The sequence below is a fragment of the Salmo trutta genome, chromosome 30 (assembly GCF_901001165.1).
Source record: "Salmo trutta chromosome 30, fSalTru1.1, whole genome shotgun sequence".
In the NCBI taxonomy this organism is placed as follows: Eukaryota; Metazoa; Chordata; class Actinopteri; order Salmoniformes; family Salmonidae; genus Salmo; species Salmo trutta.
The window spans coordinates 39,062,469-39,069,968 of record NC_042986.1 but is presented as its reverse complement, the minus strand read 5'-3'; positions in this window follow the sequence as shown (position 1 = coordinate 39,069,968).

The window sequence follows — 7,500 nt, the reverse complement described above, 5'->3', positions numbered from 1 at the left end:
GGTAGCTGTTGTTGTTGTGGTAGTTGTTGTTTATTGTGGTAGTTGTAATATGAGGGGCTATTTAGACAAATAAAACCAGATGCTTGTTACCATGTTATTATATATTTGAGAGCTGAGTATATGTGAGTTAGGTTATATATACAGTATACACAGGATCTTGCTCAAAAAGACTATGAAAGTAAAGTTGTTTTTGAAAACTAAACTTTCCATAAAAGAATGCAGAGTATTTGTGTTCCAGTAGTGGTCTGTCCAGACCAGGCGTGCGTACCAAGTGTCCTTTGTGTTGGAGATCTTAAGCCGTTGAGCATTTGTGCTGAAAGCTGAGAGTGACCGGCTGTGATTGGCTAAGGGAGTTTGCAGCAGTCAAATATAATTCCTTGCACAGCCCCATCTGATTGGTTTGGCCTGGGCTAACTGCAATAGCCCATTCCCATTCCCTATCCCTGTACAAGTTGAACAAAGTTTACTACAACTTTTTTTCCAGAGAAGTTAACATCTCAGTAATTGACAGTCGCGTGTGGGACAGGAGGGGACCGCAAACATGAAGCTGTGTCGCACTTTTCTAGGTTAGTATAGTAACCTCATCTTCTTTTTCATATTGACAGGTTCCGTACTTGGGTTGAACAGGTGTTTTGTTTGTGTGATGCAGGCTAGAAAGTAATGTTGTTTGTGATTTTCGAGGTTCCAATGTAAGAGTGGGCGACACTGTAGCACACAAATCAAATAAATAATATCGATAATGGGTTTAGCCTACTGAACTGTTCTGGATTTGTTTGTGTCCTGTAGCTACTAACTGCCATTTTGGGGTCATGTTATTATTTTTGTTGCATTTTAATTATTATTTCTTTGTTTTTTTTGTTGCCTAGGCCTATAGGGACGTGGTAGTGACAATAATTTAGTAATTTATAAAAACGTCTAAATGATACCTCCCACAAAGTCTAGACGACTGGTTTTATTTCTTGATTCAATTCAGACCGTTGCTTTTTATTATTCCGAAAATGTAGTTGATTTATTCAGAGATAATGTTGCTACTTTAAAACGGCAGGTTCTTACTCATGAAACCAAAACATGCACAATTTCACAGATTATTATATTTTATTTATAAATAGTCTACATATTCCTTAAAACGTGTGATGAACCTTCGAATAACCGAAATCTAAACCCCCGAGCCCCGGAAGACTTTCCCCAGACAAAGGCCAGTCTAATCCTCCGGGGACGTGTGCCTCAGTAACCTACCGTGGGGACAATGCCATCCCAGGCTGCAGGCATATTAAAACTTTCTCTTGTTGTCTGTCAGATTGTTCCATCTGTCGAGGGACTTCTCCACCTCCTCCCTTCAGCTGCCACCATATGCAATATGTTTACTGACCATGGGCCCGTCACAATATAGCCACCGCACTAATTGTAGTCTGGAGCGACGAGACCGTTGACGAGCTTTTAGAAAAAAAGAGATTTCCAGCTGGTAACCGACGAACTGCTCGAGGGGTCATTGAGTTTCGAGAAACAATAGAGTTTGTTTCTCGAAACTTTTAGGGAAGTTTTAAAGAAATCCGTGGTCACACAAAATAAAAATGTGGATTAGGCTACCAGTATGAAACATAAGCTATCAGAATACGGCTATTTTGAAGGAATACATTTACTTAGGCTAGTCGAATCACTCACGTTTATTGGTACGTTATGATATGACATTTATATGAAGCCATATTTAGGCTATACACTGATGGGCCTAATATTGTGCACATCAATTGACAAAAGTAATTTAGCCTTTGTTGCCAGATGTAGCCCCATAGATATGTTGTCAAGCTTGTCATATGCTGGAAAGGCAATTCAATTCGGTGAGTTTTACAGAAGAAACCTATTGAGCACGCACTGCTGTCCAAGGTCCTGAATCTATAGAGGGGAAACGATCTATCTGGGGTCCTGAAGTCATACAGGACAAGTTCAAACTTACTGTAGCCTTCTTGCTGTGTGTGTGTGTGTGTGTGTGTGTGTGTGTGTGTGTGTGTGTGTGTGTGTGTGTGTGTGCGTGGGTTTTTTTCAACAATGTGATTCTTAAAATCCTCTCAAAGGGTAGATTATGTCACACACATCCACTTCAGCAGTAGGCCTTCACCTGGCTTCTCATGAGCTTTCTCAGGACTGTATTTCTCGGATCACGGGGGGCGAAGCGGATTTTTGTTTCTGTCTTTTGTTTACTCGATTGTTGATGCTGTTGTGTTGACTAGCGCCTTGCTCTGAACCGCACAACTGAAATCATAGTGATGCGGCGTGCGCTACGCCAGTGATTGATTTCAGCTCCAATGCATAACAATGGGATTGCAAAAAAAAAAAAAACTGCCTGCTGCAAAGAGATAAGAATTTAATAGAATTTCTGAAAGCTGAAGGTTGGCTTTTTGAATATTCCCTACGTGCCCGTTGTGGAGAGACGAGATAAAAGAAGCCATTTGTGGGGACTTTTCTCAAATGGCTTGTAATGTATGGTTGTCATTTTCACTAATGGTTCCAAACAGCAAACGAAAACCACGGTGTATGCAACATTTGGGACTGATTCCAAGTTGTTAAATGCTATAATATTCACAGGTCTCTATTTGCAGAGTGTTATCCATGGCAAGTGGCCCACACAGAAATGGGTCCTTTATTTCATCACTGCCACACGAATGCTGCAATCACCATTAATACGTTTGTGCATATGGCAAAGTTTCACTGAAAATATACATTTTATGTGATAGAAATTGAATTGAAATTGAAATGTTAAAGTTTTATCATGGTGTGTTATAATTATTTGAATTTCAGTAATGTTTTTTTTTTACAACACTATTTAGTTCCGTTAAAGTTTTTAACTATAGCCTATTGCTATTTTCCACGGAGACTTAGTTAGTCTACTCTGTGTTTTGGAAAAGCCACTTCCCATATGTACTCGAAACGAACAAATGATCAGATTCTGTCATCCCCAGCAACACATACTAAGGGCATATATAAATTCCCTGCCCCAGAAGTGTCCATTGTGTGAGTTATTGCACAGTACCACCTCCAATGAGTTCTGTATGGGGGGGAGAGTAGATGACAACTGTAAGGTATGCATGCTTTCATACAGTATCAAAGATATATCTCCAGGCGGAAAATAAGATCATTCATCATTGGTTGTTCCATTGTAAAGCCAGTATATCCTCCTTGATAGAAAGAGTATCGGATTATATAGATTTGTAAGAATTGTTAATTACTAGGCTATTTAAATCGAATATACTGTATATATATTTTTTAAATAAAAGCTTATAAATGCTAATCAAATTGTTTTCTTCGACTAAATAATACTGTGTGTGTGTGTGTGTATGTGTGTGAGAGAGAGAGAGAGAGAGAGAGAGAGAGAGAGAGAGAGAGAGAGAGAGAGAGAGCGAGAGAGAGAGAGAGAAGGCTATACATGCCGGTTGAATTATATTGGGGCTACCTAAAGCCCTGCCCATCTGATGCGCTCGGTTTTACTACAGCTTTCGTGATGTCATGGCAAAGGGCGGAAAGGGGTGGGATGGGGGGAGGGGGGGGACAATGGCTCATGTGGGAAAGGTAAGTCAATATTACGATTTCTCGCTGACAAAGGCAAATGAAGCCATGTTTTTGCTTACAAACAAGTAACATTTAACGCCTTGATCTGGAGCTCGGCGCTGTCGCCCTTTTCAGGAGGCCGTCTTGCGTTTTCACTGATCGACATCTGGATATTATAGGCTACCGGACTAGAATATGATTTTTTTATTTTTTTTGCTGTAACTGAGGACATCGTCCACCAAACTACTTGACAACGAACTGAACTCACCCAAAAAACACGAGGAAGACGTATAGGGAAAATCCTAAGGGAATATTTAGGGATTCAGGTAATAACACATTATTATTGTTCACTCTGCGTAGTCCACAAAAAAAAATAATCTTTAACAATTGAAAATGTATTAAACCAATGTATACATGGTTTTGTACAACTTTAATGTTACACTATTTGTATAGCCGTTCGCGTCAGCATCGCTGGTCTCATGCGTTTGGAGTTGGTACCCAAGGAGGACGGAGTGGATGTGGCGGGGACTCGATAGTGTTTTAGTTGTCATATTTCACAGTTTGTAGTTTATGTTTCTGGATTTTTAGGATGTACCTGCCCTTTGCAATCAAGGTTTACTTTTTTAGGATCAGGATATGGCCCTTGTGTAACAGTGTTATTACCTTCTTTCCTGCAATGATATTTCCTCGGTAAGGCAATTAGGCTTCCACAATCTGACGTGTATAGGCTATTTGTTGACATGACTGTATTTGGGAGAATAAGCCTTTATTAAAACAGAAACGGATATCTATTTAGCATACAAAAATAATAGCGAGTAGTCCAAATGAATCTACTATGGCGCTCTCTTTTATAATCTCGCTGATATGTTCGCACTTTCAGCTGTGACTCTGCTTGTGTGCGTATAGTTAGTGTTTCCTGCAAACCAACTCTAAAAAACGTAAATGTGCATTGATCTCGAAACACAGCTGTTTGTGTTGAATGTGCATAGTGCTCCTTCAATTTCTATCCTTTGCTTTGATATCACTTTGTCTTTGAAATAGATTCGAGCTTCATCGATCGCTATTACGCAGTTGACCACTTAAATGTTTTTATCACTATTTTGTCGATTTTATTCTGGCTGACTATCCAGTGAATTATTTAGCCAAACTCGCTTTACTGGGAGTTTGTTAGTTCCATATGGCTGTGTGTAATTAAGGTCGAACAATCTGCGTTGCACAGGAGTCCCAGCCAAACGTATGGATGGAGGAGGAAAAGAGGAGGGGTGGCCATTTGATGTGCAGCAGAAAACAGAGATGCTCCCTTCAAATGTCAGGCGTCCTTGGTCAGATGCGCAGATTAAAAGTCCTTATAATGTTATTTTTGATTTGAAAGTCCGGTAACACTCAACGTGCCCGTTCCAAAATCTATTTCACCGGCTTCTGTCTGCTCTGTTTACTTTCGATTTTCGTACTGATCCGGTTTGACTCAGTGTGTGGCATGTTGTTTAGAATTAAGCTGCTCTCTCTGCTTAGATGGCCATGCGGACTGTCAAAGCACCTGCGCCTAAGATGGAGGATGAGAATGAAATACTAGGCCATTATGAAAAAAAAATGTCCTCTGGTCGAAAGTTTGAACTGCTGTAGCCTACAGTAAATATGCTGGTCTCTCCCGAGAACGACCGCATGCTTTACTACCTGGCTACTGTTGCTACTACTACTATCTGTTATTAGTAACGCTACTTTTCTATGAGGGGGGGTTACTTTGCTGCCACAATGCAACTATACTACTAGTCCTATAGTGAACATTATAACGCCGTCGAATAAAATATTATATTTTACTTACTTTGCTATAGCAGTGGCAGATTGATGTGGGCACCAATGTCTAAGTTTATTATAACGAAATTGCAGCCGGTCCATGGTAGGTAGATCACTTTATATAATAATAATAATATATGTATAATATAATAATAATATAATATATACAGAGAGAGAGAGAGAGAGTCCACAGTGAGTTTATTTTCTCTGTAATAGCCAAATAGCCTCGTTTATTTTAGGCTACTTTTACACAATTTATAGTAAGCCTAAATACATGCGTGACAAATATATTTTTTGAAGATAATAATTAAAGAGTATCCTGTGTTTTTAATTGCTTTATATAGTATTCTATTTCATAGACCTCGTATAAACTAGTAAAGCTTTGATTGTTTGATTTATGAATATTCATATTTGTTATTATAAAACGGTACATTTGGATCTAAGTTTGGATCCTGGATGCTGATTGAACTCTTATCATGAGTTGAAATGCTCCCATCGCCCGTGGTGCTGGCAGCAGGTGCCACGGGATCAGAGGAGAGGGGAGTGAAATAAACACGTCGAGAGGAGCAGCTGGGCCAAATTGCGCCCTCGTCATTCAAAGCATATCAGAAATCTGAGCGATAGAGTCAAGGGTCAGGGTCGTCCAAGCAGTCAATATAGAGAGAAGTGCCATTTATAACAACAACCTTGGAATAATGATTCTTAAGCAGTTGGAATTTTCCGTTATGGTCATTTTAGAACTAAAATCTACTCTAATAGGCCTCAGACTCTATTTGTGTGCGACACCGACATGATATTGAAGAAGTGTGCTTCAGAAATGATAACTCTGAATGTGGCATGAGTAGGAACATACTTTTATTCTTTAGTAATGAAGTCTTGTTAACAACAGTCTTTTTAGCATTTATCAAGAGGCTTTTAACACCGTCAACAAGGCGCAGAGCTGTTCTCGTTTAGCCCATATCGTAACTGTAAAAAAAGAAACCGGTAAAAGTGTCGGAATATCGAATGAGTATGGCTCGATCTCTCTTGTTGTTTATGGTTTCCTTATGGCTCTTCCCAAACCTGGTTTCCATGGAGCTGTGATGTCCTTCAGATGGCTTCCTCTGTGGGAGACCCTCTGTCCTTCAGACTGCTTCCTCTGTGGGAGACCCTCTGTCCTTCAGACTGCTTCCTCTGTGGGAGACCCTCTGTCCTTCAGACTGCTTCCTCTGTGGGAGACCCTCTGTCCTTCAGACTGCTTCCTCTGTGGGAGACCCTCTGTCTTTCAGACTGCTTCCTCTGTGGGAGACCCTCTGTCCTTCAGACTGCTTCCTCTGTGGGAGACCCTCTGTCCTTCAGACTGCTTCCTCTGTGGGAGACCCTCTGTCCTTCAGACTGCTTCCTCTGTGGGAGACCCTCTGTCCTTCAGACTGCTTCCTCTGTGGGAGACCCTCTGTCCTTCTCAAAGGCACTTTGTCTCATTCTGATAAACAGTATTTTATTAGTTTCGTTTACTGTAAGGTCTGTTTGCTTTTGACCTGCTGGAACGGTCTATTCTTGACCATTTCTATAGAATATTAATAGTTTAATGTACATTTTTTAAAATCCATATTACATTTAGTAGGATTAAATTACTTCATATATTAATACTTTTCATGAATGGATTATTATTGTTGTTGTTGTTATTATTAATATGTGCGTGCAGCTAGTGTATGCTTTTATGTTTGTACAGAACTTATCATTTCTCCACTTTTGTTAAGAGCCTTGTCTAGGTCGTCAGTAATCACACAAAGTTATCTCTAAATCCTGCTTAACTCTACCAGGGGTGTACAGCTGGCCTATTCTGGATTATTGTAACAGCATACTCTGTATTTAATCTAACTATGGATTTATTATCTGTCTTTGCTCCAATCTCCCCCCAAATGTTATTACCCCATATTTTTTTTCTGCTAAATGTGATTTGTCTGAGTTTGTCTCTAGCTAGATAGTTTGTCACTATCCTGTAAAAAAAAAAAATCTTTGCGGTTTGAAAAGGCCATGTCCCCCAGTTGAAGATTGTATTTTCATTCCAGGACGGACGTACATTTTCATTCACTTGCTTTTCTCTACTGTCTCTGAAATGAACGTCCCCTGACAACCAATTCATTGTCAACTTTCTATCTCTCTCACTACCAAATTACAAGATGG